Source organism: Schistocerca americana, chromosome 2, assembly GCF_021461395.2.
Source record: "Schistocerca americana isolate TAMUIC-IGC-003095 chromosome 2, iqSchAmer2.1, whole genome shotgun sequence".
In the NCBI taxonomy this organism is placed as follows: domain Eukaryota; kingdom Metazoa; phylum Arthropoda; class Insecta; order Orthoptera; family Acrididae; genus Schistocerca; species Schistocerca americana.
The window spans coordinates 469,375,250-469,393,078 of record NC_060120.1 but is presented as its reverse complement, the minus strand read 5'-3'; the positions used below and the strand labels follow the sequence as shown (position 1 = coordinate 469,393,078).

The 17,829-nt window shown below is 42.1% G+C and overlaps 1 non-coding gene across 1 annotated transcript; it reads right to left on the bottom strand.

Annotated features, from left to right (window-relative positions):
- Positions 1–17,214: 17,214 nt before the first annotated feature.
- Positions 17,215–17,286, bottom strand: Trnap-agg. Its single transcript has one exon. It is a non-coding gene; the product is annotated as a tRNA-Pro (tRNA).
- Positions 17,287–17,829: the final 543 nt, after the last annotated feature.

Below are 17,829 nucleotides of genomic sequence, written 5' to 3'. Positions count from 1 at the left end.
GTAAATTATATTAGATATTGTCATCCTACAGGATGCAACGTGTAGTACTTACATAAAATATTATTTAAATTTCTGCCTAAAACAAGCCATGTCCTAAGTCAACTGTATAAAACTTGATGCATAACCATAAGGTTTTGTTACTTCTATTAAACAAGCTGTAGCAAATTCACTTTAAGCCCTCTGTGAGGCAGACCGCCAAGCCCCCGCGGTCCGCGGTCTCTAGCCACACGACGAGGCCCGTACAACGGGCTTAAAGTGAATTTGCTACAGCTTGTTTAATAGAAGTGACAAAACCTTATGGTTATGCATCAAGTTTTATACAGTTGACTTAGGACATGGCTTGTTTTAGGCAAACATTTAAATAATATTTTATGTCAGTACTACACGTTTCATCCTGTAGGATGACCATATCTAATATAATTTACTAGCGCATTATAATAACTTTTTGCAGGTTACTAATGTTGAAACCTAGGTAAACGATAAAGTTAACCTGCAATTGTTGGCTGTATAGTCTTATATAAACAATATCAGTTGCTGTCGCTGCATAAAAATGTTAAAAATTATGTCTTTCTCTTTTGTCTCTTTCCAAAACCTCTTCATCCATTCACTTCTTTGCCTTCTTTCCTCCTTGTAAATGTATTGTATACTGCTCCTCTTTAGTAATTTCTTTTCAAATTATTGAATTCTGGTGTCTTTACTTCTGAACTGTCCGTTTTTTTGGATCGTCTCTAGTTTCATACTAGTTTCTTGTGCATCACTGTTGATCTTTTTTGCCCATTTAGAGGCGGAGTTTAATGATGTAACTGAAGAATTTTTTTCTCAGTCGGTTATCAACCGTTCTTGCTGTCCATGAAATCTAAGACGACGTTTCCACACTGTGCCCAACAACTTTTCGGTGCACCTGCATAGTTCCTCGTTTTTCCTATTCTTTCAAGTCCCATCGGCAGTCTGCTGAGGTCTCAGAATTTTCATAGGGATCTTACTTTCTTACTTTTCAAGTTCTTCCAACTACCCCTTTTTATTTGAAATGAAACGTTCAGAAGTGTAGGCTCCTTTTGGTCTTTTTAACGGTATTATAGTGCCTTATTTTGGCCTTATTTCTTTACTGCCTTACCTCTTTACTGCTTTTATTCATTTGCCAGAGAACTTACATTCGATGTTTCAGCTTTCACAGATGCTGAGAGTATCGTGAAGCAATTTGTCAAAGTGTCCTTTCGTGCCCACTGTTACTTATACCCAGCGAGCGAGGTGATGATTTGGTAAGGGATTTATTCGGCAGGACAGTGGTTCAGTTCTCAATCTGGACATCCAGATTCCATGATTTTCCCCAAAAACGGCGGGGTGGCTCCTTTCGAAAGGATTTCACCATTTCGTCGGGCATCCTTCCCGTATCCGAGTTTTCACTGTGTTCTTAATGACGTCGTCGTCGATGTGACGTTAAATCCTAATATTCCTCTCTGTATTTCCGACAAACTGTTCTTGAGAGGCCATAGGCAGCAGGAAAGTTCATACTCATACTGCAAGGCCTAAGCTGCTATATTAATTTTTTCTAGTATGTTGCATAGAGACTTAAAAGAATAACGAAAGTGTAGAATTCAATTATGTTTTTATAACCTGTAAAGACTCCCCGTTAATTACATTTGTTTCTGGTGAAAGTTACGTTTGACACAGACTTAAGAGCTCAATGAATCACTCTTGAAGTACATAGAATCATATCTGCCAGCCGAACATACTGTGACTTCGTAGGATTTCCCGGCCTAATAAGTCTTGAAAATCTCTTCAGGTTTGCTGCCGGATCCTAAAATCAACTCGATTCCATATTTCGGCCTTCCAACTGGCCGCCACCTTCAGGAGAATGCTGCTTCTGCTGATGAGTCCCGCTGAGCTCATCAGCAGAATCAGCTTTCTCTTGAAGATGGCGACTAGTTTGATCGCCGAATGATTTTAGGATCCGGCAGCAAACCCGAAGAGCCTTTCGAAGATGCTGTGTTTAGTGTCTTTAGCGTGGCTTTGGAAGTACTCACAAAACAAATTTTTAAACTCTACCACCATAGCGTGCTGTGGCCAAAAAAAATTGTTAATGTCCTCAATTTGTTCGAGATACGGGGCTGCTATCTGAAATAAAATGAAAAGTTCCATTTTTGGCCTGGAATCTCTCCTGGGGACTTCGGCCGCCTAGTTCAAAACTTTTTATTTGACCCCAATTCAGCGACTTGCGCGTTGATGATAATGAAATGATGGCGAGAACAACACAGACACCCGGTTACGAGAAGAGAAAAATCCTCGACGTGGCTGGGAATCGCACCTGGGTGATGCGAGTGAGTCAGCAATGCTAACCAAACAACCACGCGCTCCTGACAACGCTGTTTGTCGATCACCCTTTTTAACTGAACAGCGTCTTTAACGACTATGTTTAAATTATGATGTTATTCTCTTTTTTTCACGCCATTTTCTACGCCACTTATGAGTATACTTGGTCATAGCTTTTGGCAGAAACACTTGTTCATCTCTAGTGCCTTTTGCTCAATACATACTGTTAACAGATGATGGAGTCATAATGTAGATTGATTTTTTTACCTAAATAAATGACTAAATGCTTCGTATATCTCTATCTCAGAAAAGAGAAGGTATCTCTTGACTAATTGATTTGACTATCTTCTCTACTTTTCCTTCCCCCGCAACGGCCCCCTATATTTCATGTACTCCCCACACACTCCTCTACAAAAAGAATACCAATCGACAACTATATGCTTACTCACACGACATTCACGCACACACAGCCACACAGGATATCTCAAACACCAACAGTCAGTGATTTTCATAATGTCTCTCAAGCCGGGTTTAGATTTTTCGAACCACATCCCTCTTCTAATGGATCGCCGCAACCTATCTCTGCTGCAGCCCCATACGAATAAGTCGTGAGTACGGCGACGAGACATACTTGTGAGGCGCATATGTTCGCCGCACTCACGACATCGAACACACTCAGCAATCAGACCAAACATTTGCAAAAAACAAATCGTGGCCAACATGTTTTTGCCCATAGCCTCTCGTAAATCATCAAGGTTCATCGGAACAGATAAAACAATACCTACAAATGAAAATGAGATACTAAAAATTTTTCTAAACAAGAAAGTAATAGTCCAAATTACCTCAGTATCACTAAGAATGAAATTAAGTACCGAATGAATTATTCATTATTTTCTCCGTTCTTTCCTTTGGGCGAAAGGCACGGCTTACGTTCGGGTGCATTGCCCCGCTGACTCCAGCCTGTTACGTCCTTGCTTTTGTTGCAAGATGGTTTCTTTAATTGTGTGTTCATTACTTTCCTTTAAGAGTGAACCACGAACTGCGAAGCGTCGCAGTTCTCAACAATAGATGGTTGCCTGCAGCGACCCACGCCGTTGCTGGGCATCAGTCTGAGACGAGACGACTGGCGCGCGACGTGTAGGTGGCCGTCCACAGTCGGCAGAATCTCAGGAGAACCGCGAAATGCAGTACAGGGCGGCGGAGCAGTGGCGGTAGTCAGAAGGTAAAACCGTCAGCAAACATCCGAGTCCTGTCAACTAAAAACATCAGTCAAATCGTTTGCACCTTTCTACAGACGCATAATATAACTTCTCATACGTGTATGTTTAATCGATATAGAGATGTTTCATGAATACGAATGTCACAAGAAGTAACAAATTTTATAGCAATGCACGCTGTAAGCTGTCTTTTTGCCAGAAAACTAATTTGCCCTTTAAATCATAGGTGTTTTGGGTCTAGTGAAGCAGGGGATACAACCCGTGGGCTTTGACCACTGACGTCATACATTAATCATAGATAGTAATGTCGACACTTCGAGTCATAGATAATAAAACAGTTCTGTGTTCCGGATAAGCGCTATCATTGTACACTAAAATAATTGAATGTGATTTTAAAAGAGATCGCTACATATTGCTGAAAATATTCATCGTGTGCATTTATTAAATTAATTGGTTGTTTCTAATTCATTCGGTACTTAATTTCATTCTTAGTGATACTGAGGTAATTTGGACTATTACTTCCTTGTTTTAGAACAATTTTTAGTATCTTTTTCATTTGTAGGTATTGTTTTATCTGTTCCGATGAACCTTCATGATTTACGAGAGGCTATGGTCAAAAACATGTTGGCCACGATTTGTTTTTTGCAAATGTTTGGTCTGATTGCTGAGTGTGTTCGATGTCGTGAGTGCGGCGAACATATGTGCCTCACAAGTGTGTCTCGTCGCCGTACTCACGACTTATTCGTATGGGGCTGCAGCAGAGATAGGTTGTGGCGATCTATTAGAAGAGGGACGTGGTTCGAAAAATCTAAGCTCGCCTTGAGAGACATTATGAAAATCACTGACTGTTAGTGTTTGAGATATCCTGTGTGGCTGCGTGTGCGTGAATGTCGTGTGAGTACGCATATAGTTGTGGATTGGTATTCTTTTTGTAGGGGAGTGTGTGGGGAGTACATGAAATATAGAGGGCCTTTGCGGGGGGGGGGGGGGGGGGGTGTTATGGTCTCGGAACTGACGAATCACATTTTGGCAAAAAGAAGTTCAACCGAAGGAAGCAAGTTTTTTTTGGTCAGCTTAATTGAAGATCACGTTGCAGAGGGTTCCAATTGTAATTTCAGACGGGTTTTCTTCATATAGAGATTTAGGGGAAAGGGGTTATCAGCATCTCGTATTGAATCACAATATTAAGTTCGGATCATTATCCACAGGGGCTTGCACAAATAGCATAGACGGTTATTGGTCAGCTGTGAAATCTCATATAGGGAAAGGGAAACGCCAGATTTCCATACTTCAAAGTCATCTAGACGAATATTTATGGATACATAGTATTCCCCAAACATATTACCCGTTTAAATGTTTTATTAAACATGTTTTGCAAATGTACCGTCCGAAATATGTTAGCTAATTTCACATTAGGATGGGGGGTGGGGTGGGGGGAGGATGAATGTGTGTGTCTGTACGTCTCTCTCTCTCTCTCTCTCTCTCTCTCTCTCTCTCTCTCTGTGTGTGTGTGTGTGTGTGTGTGTGTGTGTGTGTGTGTGTGTGTGTGTGTTTTCGTAATGTTGTGTGTGACGGTATATGATTTGTATTGATGTCTTTCTAGGCGAGCTTTGGTTCTTTTAGGAAGTTCCCGTCTGGTGAGTTCACTTTCCCATTTTCTTCTTTTACTGAATTTGACTATTTTCACATATTTCATTGTTGCGTTACACCATTACGTATGTTTTCGTGTACTCCAGTAAGTAATAGAAATTTCGCAGCTGTCGTTCTTTTGTTTCCCAGCACTAGTATCAGCACGATTTTTTCGAATCTGTACTTACAATATTGAAGGCGAAACAGCTGACACAACTGAAATTTGTATCCCGTCCTTCAGTTGACCTTTATCCTGACACTACGTATTCGAAAAGAACGACATACGTAACATTAATGAGATTTACGTATATATGTCAACTGGAGAGTAGGATACAAATGTCGCGTATAACGATATAGCTCAAGTAAAGAATGGGATACTATTAGCATCGAAGGCGAAAAAAACTGTACCCCTCAGTGAAGTACGGGATACAAATTGTGTATGTGTCGTCTTATTGTCTCTTCGCGTAGTTCAACTGAGGTACAGGTTGCAAATGTAACGTACGTCCATTTCCACGTTTTCGTTAGCAGTGTACATATATAGAGGTCAACGGAAGTATGGGATACAAATATTATGTACGTTGCTCGAGAACAGACCGTTAGTGATAGCGGAGGCAAAATAAACAACACTTGTAAAATTTGTATCCCGTGCTTCATTTAGGGTTTAGTGAAGCAGGGAATACATAGTTCAGCTGAGCAGCAGGACACTAATGCTAGTGAAAACGAAGAAATCGACGTACGCCAAACTTGTATCTCGTACTGCACTTAAGCAATACAGTTCGAATGAGGTTCGAGATACAACTCATATATATGTGACATGATGTATTCTTTGCTACCACTATTTTCCCTTTCATTTTCCAGAGAAATAATACGATACAAACACGTGATATCCTTAACGTGAAAATACTACTGGCCTTTATATATGTCAACTATATTTTTCGTCTCTTGTATTCCTTTGTTTCTGAACATTCTTGTCAGCTCTTTCATCTGTGTAATAAATGCTCTCTGGCCAATTCTGATGTCATTGGTCAAAGCCGACGGGTTGTATCTCCTGCTTCATTAGACCCAGTATTTTATCGACAAATGAAATTCGATTTAATATCGTTGTTTCTACTTGATTTGTATGATTTTGTCTTCTTTGCACCAGCGCATCTGGAATCCTCAGTCTCCGTAAAGTGCCGTCATATTTTCTTGTTTTTCTCACACATCTAGTACCCAAGTAACTCCTACAAGTAACTTGAATTAGTGCACATAATACGAGGGCTATTGGGAAAGTAAGGTCCGATCGGGCCCGAAATGCAAACCGCAGTGAACATCCGACGAAGCCTTGCACAGATGTGTTGGTCAGTGTCTTCAGTGTTCCCGTCGACCGCTTGGCATCGCTCTTTTCAGTTCTGTGAGCACAGTGACCACGTGAAGGTGCCTAGAAAATAGTGTCTCCCGCCAAGTATGAAGGCCTGGTGAGAGATTTCGCTTGATGTCGTGCAGCCCACATAACAAAACTGTCATCCGTTTCCTTCTTGATGACAGAGGCAATGAAGATGCTCTTGCCGCGTTTTTGATTGCGAAGTGTTTGATCACTCGTAAACAGCCCGCCATTTGCTCACCCTGAGTTTCATCTCTGCTCACATGAACCGCTGCCTATGAACAAAACATTTTGGTATGGACAACGAGCTGCAGACCAGTGTTGAGAATTGGAGGAAAGCACAGGAGGCTGCCTTCAATGACGGGGGTATTGGAAATTTGGTACAACGCTACGACAAATGTCTAAGTCGGTGATGTGACTATGTAGAGAAGTAGCTGGAAGGTGTAGCTAACTGTTGTAAATAACACATTCTTTATTTTCACAGCGGTTTCCATTTCGTGACTGATAGGACCTCACTTTCCGAATAGCTCTCGTGTACTGAGTCCTCTTACTGCCGACTTTGACCTTCAGATCTTACTTTGTGAAATAGACCTGAAACGAAAAGCCTCATTGCGTAATTCTGTGTTGTATTTCCATAATACATAATATATAGCAGTACATATTTTTGCACATGAGCTTTTGCCCCGTTGTGCGCTCCCTGGTCTCACACAGCAAGTATTCCATTCGACAACGAGTTCACTATGCGTCCCATACAGACACGATGTGTCGCTGGTAATCTTGCGAATCACCGAAGCACATCGCCTGTAGTCGCTCGTTCTCTTCGATCCCACCACACACGAGCGATGTACCATGGAATTTTTACCAGTATTCGTAACGCTACTATGTCGAGACGTCCTTTTATGAAAAATAATCTGCAATGTTTAGCAAAACTTCTTATGGCGACTAACATTTGGTAATAAATTGGAGTTTAAATTAACTAAACAATTTGGAATGTTTTTCTTGGGAACTTAAAACTACCCAATAAACAAGTGTCATAGTCAAACTATATTCTTGTTTTCTGGCACTACAACCATAGATGGAACTTGAACTAACCTAATTTGCCTCCAGAAGTCTTTGTTCTTGGCTTTCCTCTTCCATCCACTGGTCACCATCTTGGAAAGGTCAGCCAGTGCGTTGTCGCCATCTTCCTCTTGGTCGGAAATTCCTTCTGGTGGAATACAATCTTCCTTTCGATATTATTTTGATCATTCTGTCACCTGCCTCCTCCTCCATATGTGTAGACTAACATGTCCAATGACGTTTAATAAATTTTATTACGTTTCTTACCTTTATAAGCTATCGTACTCCATGGTCTCTGCAACTCACTGCGTCTTTCACAGGTCCATAAGTTTTTCTCACCATTTTTTTTTCAAATTCCGTTTGGTTGTTTATATCCGCTTTTGTCATCTTCCACAGTTCTGTCTCGTATGTAACAACTGACGAAACAAAGAAACAGTATATTCTTAGCTTCGTTGTTCTTACTATTACAGAATTCTTAATTACTTGCTAGTTCGTATAATGAGTCCTGATGCATTGTCTCATATTATTGCCGCTGGTTGAAAGGACACCTAAACATGGAAACGGGTAACACTTTTTAAAGATTTATTAAAGAAATTCAGATCATCAGCATCAGCCTTAGAATTGGACATTAACATGTATTTTGCCTTCTTTCATTACAGTAAGCCCAAGTTTTGCTCCCTCTGTTTCCATTATCTCGCACATTTCTTTAAGGGTGTTAACATCGCTTGCCACAATCGCAGTATCTTCTGCATATGCACATTATCTGACTGGATTTCATCATTCTTACATCTTTGTTGCCTGTTTCTTGTATCACATTATGCGGCGATACTTACGTAAACAAAAGTTCCTGTAAGTGTCTTCAAGTTTGCGACTTCCTTCTTAAGGAAGTTTTTTCCATTTTCCCGAGTTCTCTTTTCTGTCTCATTTTTGTTACGTTCCAAATAGTTTTTCTGTCGCCGCTGTAAGGATTTACAGTACTTTTAAATACGTGTTGTGCTAAGAGCACAATAAGGAGATTCAAGTCGCTGTCCGCCATTTCAGATTTAGGCTCTCCGTGATTTGTCGAAATCGCACGAGGCTAGAGCCAGGATGGTTTCTTTGAAAGATAACGGCCGATTTCCTTCCCTAACCTTCAACAGCCTGAAGTTGTGCTCCGTCTCTAATGACACAGTCGTAGATGAGATGTCAAACTTTAATCTTCCCTTATTTTGTAAAATACGTTCTTTCTGATTCTATGGGATATTCTGATTATATTTGTCTTCCGGGATGTATAAATATGTATTTAATCTACTTATACTTACTGCCTTACAGAATATACTATGTCTTTTATTCTCCCAAGCGTTTCGCAAACCCATCTTCACGTCCTCAATTGCTTCATATCATTGGCCACAACATTTACTCAAGTCTAGTCCGTTTCGTACTATCTAATTAATTGATGTTTGAGTTCTAATGCAGGGCAAAAGAAGTAAATAATTCGTATGTACTGAAGGATTTCTGAAACCAGATTTGATTATTTTAACGTAAGGAAAGATTTCAGTTGAGTAACTTTTTTAAATAATATTTTCACTTTTTTGTCATAATCTATCCTTGCATCTCTTTGTCCTTTTCGATCCTTTCTTTCGAGCTCAATGGGCCCTTATCCTTTGGAGCTCCAGGACAATACAATGGTTTCCCCATTCTAGTGACGACCCTGCTACCAAGATGATAATTCACCAGCACACTGCACCCACCTCGTGAACAAATCGCCCGTGTGGTAGGAATCACCCGAATAGAATGACCTGCGGTATCTGTCGACGTAAACACGACTGATGCTAGGGGAACTGGATAACTTAAGGAAGGACGCTGTCGAAGAGAGGTACAGGTTTTAGTTTGAAGGTCTATACCATTTTGTGGGCGGCATGTCAAGACGGATCCAAGAATGTTACAATGCAATGGGTGTATCACCCAGGTGTTGATTTCACAGACGCGCAAATTTTTGCTTTCGAGTAGCTTACCTTCATTATCTCCATTGCTTTATTTTTATATCACAGTATAGTGTAGTATTTCTTAGGCGTATCCTTTTATTCCATATTGCTTTTGTATCTAAGACCATAGGCTTTCGCAGATATGCAGGGGCTGCAATCCTTTTTTGAGCAACTTAATCTCTGTCGTGATTCGAATGAAACATTCGTGAGAGTTAACCACCATATACACCGACTAGTTTATAGCAGAGGTCGCTGTAAACTATATTGGATTCCACGTGCAGACAGATGAGCCACAACATATCACTCACCATCTCAGTACTGGACTACATCACATGGTGAGCAGTTGTAGCATCTACATAGAAACAGCTCATCACTGTGGCGTACAGAAGCCACCGTGATGCATAAGTACGCTCCTCACCGTGCCTCAAACACTACAGAGATTAGCATTGGTCTAGGAATAAGACCGCTGGAGAAGAAGCGTGGCAGAATCTGATCTGGGCTGGTTTGGCGAGTTACCCTGTGCTTCACCTGGTGCAAGTGTGAAGGCACAGAGATGACTACATGAGATGAAGCATCTGGCTCGCCAGCAATGCATCGTTTGGACTGAAAGCAGAGCGACGAGGGTGTAAATCAGACAGTAATGGCTTGTGATGCGCCAAAACATTTTTCATGAGCGCGTCACAATTTCTCAATTCGCCTTTCCTTACGTATTATAATTCATGTTACTTTTTTCCTGTGTGTGTTTATTGTGATGTTTGATTATTTTATACTAATTTTTGCATGCAAATCGCTGTTGTAGATGTATGGCAAGCAATATGGATGGCCATCACGGGGTGAAGTCCCCTTCATCCCGTCAGAGAGAGAGCACCTCGTGTTCCTGCTGCTAACAAGGCGAGTACACCATTTGTTTGTTACATATTTTTATGAGCTTCAAACAGGAGCCACTGTGATTACTGTGTACAGATGCGAGTTAAGTTGGTGACCCCTCCCTCACAGCTCCAGGCTGCATTGGCTTCCGTACACAGCTTGAGGCTGCTGCCAAGGGGCGTGACTGTGGGAGGTCGAACGCGGGGATGTGACGGACGTCCAGCACGTCTCAGGTGTCTCCCGATCGGTCCACTGCTGTGACCGCCCCGGGCACTGCCTGGACTGAGGTTGACACCCTCGTATACTGCCCCGCAACTAATGTAAAACCAGAATTAAAAGGGCAAATCAAATTAGAATAATTACTCCTCACCGAAAAATAAATTTTATATCATTACCAGGCATTACCAGCACTACTAACGCAGACAATGAACTGCATGTTCATCGGAAGAAGAGGCCTCTACGAAAGCATCTCGCATTAGGCTGTGAGTGAGCAGATGCGCACCGAAATAAATGGAGTCTATTTTTATCGAGCTGTGTGTGGTATGGTGGTATGAGCTGTCTTTGGCAGAGACCCAAAAGACCACTTTGAGGAAAGAACAGTAGACAGTTGTGGATTACTCGAAATGCAGATACGGTTCTACATAATACCTGAGAGTGTGGCCGGCCAGAGTGGCCGAGTGGTTCTAGGGGCTACAGTCTGGAATCGCGCGACCGCTACGGTTGCAGGTTCGAATCCTGCCTTGGGCATGGATGTGTGTGACGTCCTTAGGTTAGTTAGGGTTAAGTCGTTCTAAGTTCTAGGGGACTGATGACCTCAGACGTTAAGTCCGATACTGCTCAGAGCCATTTTGAGAGTGTGATGAGGAACAGTAGAGTTTGTTGCCTTTGAAGTGTGTGGTACACTGTCACCGAGCACAGGCCTGCGTGATGAAACGTTTTAACCAATGTGGGAACCGCTGTGGCTGGGTAACGTGTACAGGTTGTTCAAAAAAATTTGTCGTATGCTTTGGGGGGGGGGGGGGGGGTGGTAGTACTCATCGTAACAAGAAAATGAAGTTCAATAAAGAAGGATCCAAAAATGCATACTTTCTGAGGTAAGTCCAATAAACATGGGCCCGGAAAGGCATACTTTATGCGATAAACACGTGTCTACTAGAGGCGTTAAACGTGACGTCCATTGATGTCAATGCACCCATCTGTCCTGTGGCGTTACGCACCCTTTGAAGTACACCTGGTTGTTGTGGTACCTGTTGGCACGCATTAAAGACGAGACCTTATAGTGTTCGCACATCATTGATTGGCGTTAAATAGACCAATACCTTCAATTATCCCCATTACCAGAAGTCTTGGGGGTTGAGATCTGGGAAACGAGCAGGCCAAGTATCATACGTTCACGCACACATTGTAACGAAAATGTGCTGGTGCGCCATCATGCATGAAGCACATTTGTATTCGTTCCTGCAGTGGCACAGTCTCCAGCGAGGTAGTAAATACATCAATGAGAAAGTCTAGATAATCCTCCCCAGTCAACCTTCGTGGTAGCATGTATAGCTCTACTAATCTATCGCCAAGTACACCTGCCCATATGTTGATTGAGAATCGGTGCTGATGTCCTCTTTCCTCAATTCATTGGGGATTTATATCTGCCCATACATGTTGGTTATGGAAATTCGCAACATCATCTCTTGTGAACCGTGCATCATCGGTAAGTAAAATATTGGATGTGAACAGTGGTTATGCGGCACACCTCTGCAACAGCTTCTGACAGAACCGCCGTCTGCTGTGACGATCCTGTGGCCTTAGCGCATGAACGCGTTGTAGATGATGTGGGTACAGTAATTGTTCATCAAGTACACCCCCCTCCCCCCTGCTAAGATAAGAGAGTGAGACATGCTTTTTGCTGCTTCTAATCGTCGGACACTGATCCCAGTGGTTTCTTCCATCGAACGTAGCACACGCTCCTCCATGTTAGGCGTGCGAGCTGTGCTGGCCCTTCCACTGTCGGTGTTCCGAGGTGCAGGGGTACCTGTGTCCCTCAGACGCTGGAAAAGTCTGCCGAACAGTTAACCAGACGGCACTCTGCGCGGTGGATATTTTGCAGCATAGAGGACACGGGCTCGTACGCTACGTCCATTTCCTAAACCACATGCAGAATATCATATCTGCCATTTCACTTGTCGAGTAGTAGGCTTCCACTGCAACCAAGTGTCGCGCAACCCTTCCTATAAACACGTGCTAATCTCGGAAAGTATGCGTTTCTGAATCCATGTTTATTGAACTTATTTTCCTTGTTTCGATGAGTACCACCACCTTTCAAAGTATTAGACTCTTTTTTTTGAACATCCTCTATAATTTGGAAGCAGGAGGGAGGAAAATGGCTGTGTTTACAGAAAGCCATCCTCACCGGCCGTAGACAGAGACAGAAATAGAATAGGACACAGTTCTTCAGCATCCAGTTCTATGAAGTATGTTACTAGTTAATCACCTGAAATGAGAGTAAGGGAGGGACGGCAACGTCTGAAAAGACAACTTTTCACTGGTCAACTCTCAGAATACTTATTGTTCATAGAGTCAGCGATACGTCCTGAAAGAAAGACGAAGAGACACGAGTGTTACTTGTAGGAAACAGATGGCGGTTCTACAACTAGGGGCTTCTCTACAGCCAGACGTCCCGTCTACCTAGCGTCTCTGCAGTCAGGTGCCTCTTCGAGCAGACTTGGTAAGCGGGGGACTTGGGCACTTGGCTGATTTGAATTGAGAGGCACATGCAAGCTGTTGGAACGAAACCAGTGACGGATTTTGCAGCCGCTTCAGCCTCCGCCTCCAGATTATTATGGTGAGATCTAGCTGCAGCAGCGAGACGAATTGTAGGGAAAACTGAGTCATTTTTTACTGGGAGTCTGTAATTTCAAGCTTCATTCTGAACACTTGATTGCAGTTTAGGTATCAATATGCTTTCTCGTCCGGCTATAGGGGTAAACGCATTCTCGTATGTAGCGCTTCCTGTCTTTAAGCAGTAACCCTTCGTCAATCTCGGTACGACTCCCTCCGATATAACTGTTTTATCCTGAAACAAGTTCACTTCAATCGTATTTCAGATCCATTATCCAGCCCTGCCATGGAATTAGCTTTTCACTGTCAAAGTTTGTCAAATGATTTATCATGCATTTTAATGTAATAAAATGAGTCCGTTGTGATTCTTTTTCAGTTTCGTAGGTAACGGATTTTTTCGTAGTTTTGGAGGGCAACGGCTTCATTATCTCCTAATTATGTCAGATAAATAGAGCCACTTTCATACGTGTAATTGTCATTGCAAGCATCCTCAGACAACGACCACTTACAACTTGGCGACTCTGCTCAGGATTCGTTTACTTACGAACTTCTGATGCGACGCCACGGTTATACCCGCGCAATTTTCCGGTTTCGACTTAAATTTTGTAGAAGGCTTTGCTTTTGCCAGCTCAGAAATCACTGAATTAACCAAAATACAGAAATGTTTTTATGTTTCTGCAGCGTAGCCATCTACATATCTTTCAGTAAAGAGAGGCTGGTATATGTCCATCGCTGTCCAGCTCAAGAATTATCGTTGAATATTTGGAGGGTATTTCACAAGTTTTCTATGTACTTTGCGTGTTTCGTGTTCGAAGGGGATCGGATTGTAGTGAGTACTCGAGATATGAGAAATTATATTGTAGGTTCGCTAATTTTTATTCAAACGTTATGTGTGTTGAAGTTCAGAGATTCTGTCTATTAGGGCACGCCGAAATCAACCAGGGCGCGAGCTAGAAGTTTATCAAGTATGAATGAGGAAGAGCTTGGGCGTCTCTCGGAAAAGTGTTATTGGATGCTATCTGTTCACGACGTATGTTAATTACTTAAATCCTGACTGTGACTCCCTGAGTTCGAAGTCCCTGTACACAGAGTAGCGATATCTGAAGAAAATAGTGGCAGTAACCGCCAGATAATCAAATAAGGTAAAAAATATTATCTATTCGATTTAAGAAGTTGTGAAAAAGCATGCAAGCATAGATGGACTGAGTGCTGCAGATTCGTGATTAGTTCAGTCTGCAGAACAGTAGCTTCTTAGGATAAAGAGGCAGACTTCTTCCAAGTGTAGTGAGTTGGTTTACGTTGGTGGTCTTAATTAGATGTTTATCAGCAAGAAATTGCTTTAGGCAGCTGACAAAATAGCTGCTGAGCGCAAAGTATATAATCAATATCTAAAAATTAACATAATCTCTTAGCGGTTAAATGCCAGTTATGTATATTTGTTCATTGTGGTTCTGAAGGGAGTAGCTCTCTTTGAACGCAAGAAAAATAGGTGGTATTCGTGATTGTTTCATAAAATATAAAGATAATTTTAAATATGAGCCGGCCGGTGTGGCCAAGCGGTTCTAGGCGCTTCAGTCTGTAACCGCGCGACCGCTACGGTCGCGGGTTGGAATCCTGCCTCGGGCATGGATGTGTGCGTTGTCCTTAGGTTAGTTAGGTTTAACTAGTTCTAGGTTCTAGGTTGACTGATGACCTCACATGTTGAGTCCCGCAGTGCTCACAGCTATTTTTTTTTTAAATCTGATGCTATAATTTTATTGCTTACACTTTTGTCTTTAAAAAATATCTTTTACGTTCACGTCGGATGCTTCCTGTAACCACTGCAACAGGCGGAAGCACCTCTTGAAACCAGGACGTTGGTCATCGGCGGAAATTCCCATAGCCCTCCCGCCGAATCTGTGACAAAATAATTTTGTTAGCCATTTTCTATCAAACTGCACAGGATAATTGAAAAATATTGAATTCTACCAAAATGGTGACGTGTTGAAAGAAATGTCGTTTCCTTCGCCCACAAAATCGAGACCAAAACTTGCACTGAAAACAGAATTTTGAAAACATCGCAGGACGACTACGTACGTCGGTAGAGAATTCAACTTAGAATGACATTGGTCATCGGCGGAAATTCCCATAGCACTCCCGCCGAATCTGTGATAAAATAATTTTGTTAGCCATTTTCTATCAAAATGCACAGGATAATTGAAAAATATTAAATTCTACCAAAATGGTGACGTGTTGAAAGAAATGTCGTTTCCTTCGCCCACAAAATCGAGACCAAAACTTGCACTGAAAACAGAATTTTGAAAACATCACAGGACGACTACGTACGTCGGTAGAGAATTCAACTTAGAATGTCGGCATCAAATTCGGATCAAAATCGTATATGCTGTTCTCAAGTTACGTTTACCGACAATTTGAAAGGTATGGTTTCGAGAGAAGCGCGTTTAAAATTTACGAGTGCATTTTTTGTAGTCGAGTTAAATAGTGACCTCTAGTCAGTGATGCCTGGACCATACAGCATTCCTTCCAGATCGAAAAAGAGGTCCTCCTCCATCTTCTTGGTGGTCACGGAGGTCCTGCAGCTCTCTTGGGCAGCTTCTGTCAGCCGCTGCTCAGCTCGCTCGGCGTGCTTTCCGTCCACTCTTGTACAGACGCTGTAAAAATCTGGTTCATCTCAAGTTAGAGTAAGCAGTTGTTCAAATTACATGCTACCACACTGGCCACGATGTCGACTACTTTTTTTCCCGCTGTGAATGGTTTTCGGAGATACTTGTTCACAAATCGCCTTGTAACTCGATAACAGAGATTCTGGCGAACCTGGGATGAACACCACAAAAAACAGATATCCAAGAGAGTATTTCAATAAGTAAAATCGATTTTTTTGGAATTTTCAGAGAGGACTACTTCCTTCAGAGGATTACGAAAATGAATCAGAAAGAGGCATAGTGCTCAGTCTCGGGAGCATTTAAAACAATTTACTGATCAGTTTTTGCTTGTTTTATGACAAAACGCCGAAATGTTCCATGAGCTTATTCACAATAACAAAGACACTTAGTTTCAGAATACCAACTTCGACTAAAAGGTTTTGCTACGAAACATACACGTTTTATTAAATTTGCGGACGGCAAAACTTCAGAAAAATAAATCAGATATAAAACACGTAAACAAGACTACAAAAATGTAAATATATGAACAAACAAGTATCAGGTCATAGTGGGAAGCTTTTAGAAAGGTTACTGATATCATAGTTCCATCAGAGCCCTATCTGAAGGGAACTTAAGCCACGTGGTAGCCTTTGGAGAGGGCTTTACGAGATCTTTCCAGTTCCCTTAAAAAAATTTATCGGGCATTCATTACTAATGATTTCTGTTGTTTGCTCGATTGCGATACAGTTACAGTGTGTAAAATATTATTTTCATATTGGGATGCTTTGCAGCTTGCGTACCAGTCTTTGGTGCGGCTGAGGTGGGTCCACATTTTTCTTAGTATGCGCATCTTTGTCAGTTCGAGTCTCCAGGCCATATCCGGAAGGTAGTGATCCTCAAAATCGCGAGGAGTAGATCGGTGGGGGCTGTAGATATCTCATAGCTATTTCCTAGATTGAAGCTTAGTATGTGAAAGTACACAACCTGTACCCGTGGGAGATCGGATGATACTATATTAGATAAGAGATAATAGTACACTCAGCGTAACGTTTTCCTGGGACACAAAAGGCCGCCGAACTACATACCGCGTCTCTATCGGCCAGAGAGAACTCGGATGAGTGTTGATGATAATCAACAAGAAATTAATCGTTCTGCTTGTCATTATCCATTTTTTATTTGACTGTGTTCGGGTTATCTGTTCAAGGTTTTGCTAAATCAGACCATTGGTTTTTGCAATCCATGTCTTCGCAAAGGCATAGTAACATTCTGGGAAAGAAAGCTCACCGCAAACCTACTTATTTCAACTGGCATGTCTCCAATAGAGGAAAAAAGGGCTCGTCCGGGATTTGAACCCGGGACCTCTCGCACCCTAAGCGAGAATCATACCCCTAGACCAACGAGCCGCGTGGGAGGTGAAAAGCCTTTCACCACATCACAATGTGTGACGGCACAGGCAGGCGGTCCAGATACGTGCAGAACACTGCTCTCCGGCCAGCTGCTATTCTCGTGTTCCGCTCTGCCCGCCTCACGTGAAGCCAAACTAGAGCTGTGCGGACCATCCACATACAACGAAGTTCATACACCAACGTGCCTACATTCTCATGAGAAGGTAGAAGATAGAGGTAGAAGGTTGTGCTGCAGAAGCTGATAAATAACAGTAATTTCCTCTGCTGTATAACGCGAAATAGGACAAAAAGTGAAATGATCCCCACATGTTCAGTACTACTATCAAACCGTCAGTATACCGACTGTGTGAGGGCACGTATTGATCTATTGTCAATTGACAAATAGTATTGACGGCCTTCAAAATGTTCTGGTTACTCTCAATACATACTGAACGTGCGAGAGCGCGTTTTGAAGGTGTGAGAATATTCTCCATTCAGAGATTAATGAATCAGCCACATAGCATTAGTGTGTACTGTTTGTTTCCAATCCACCTTCGTGCA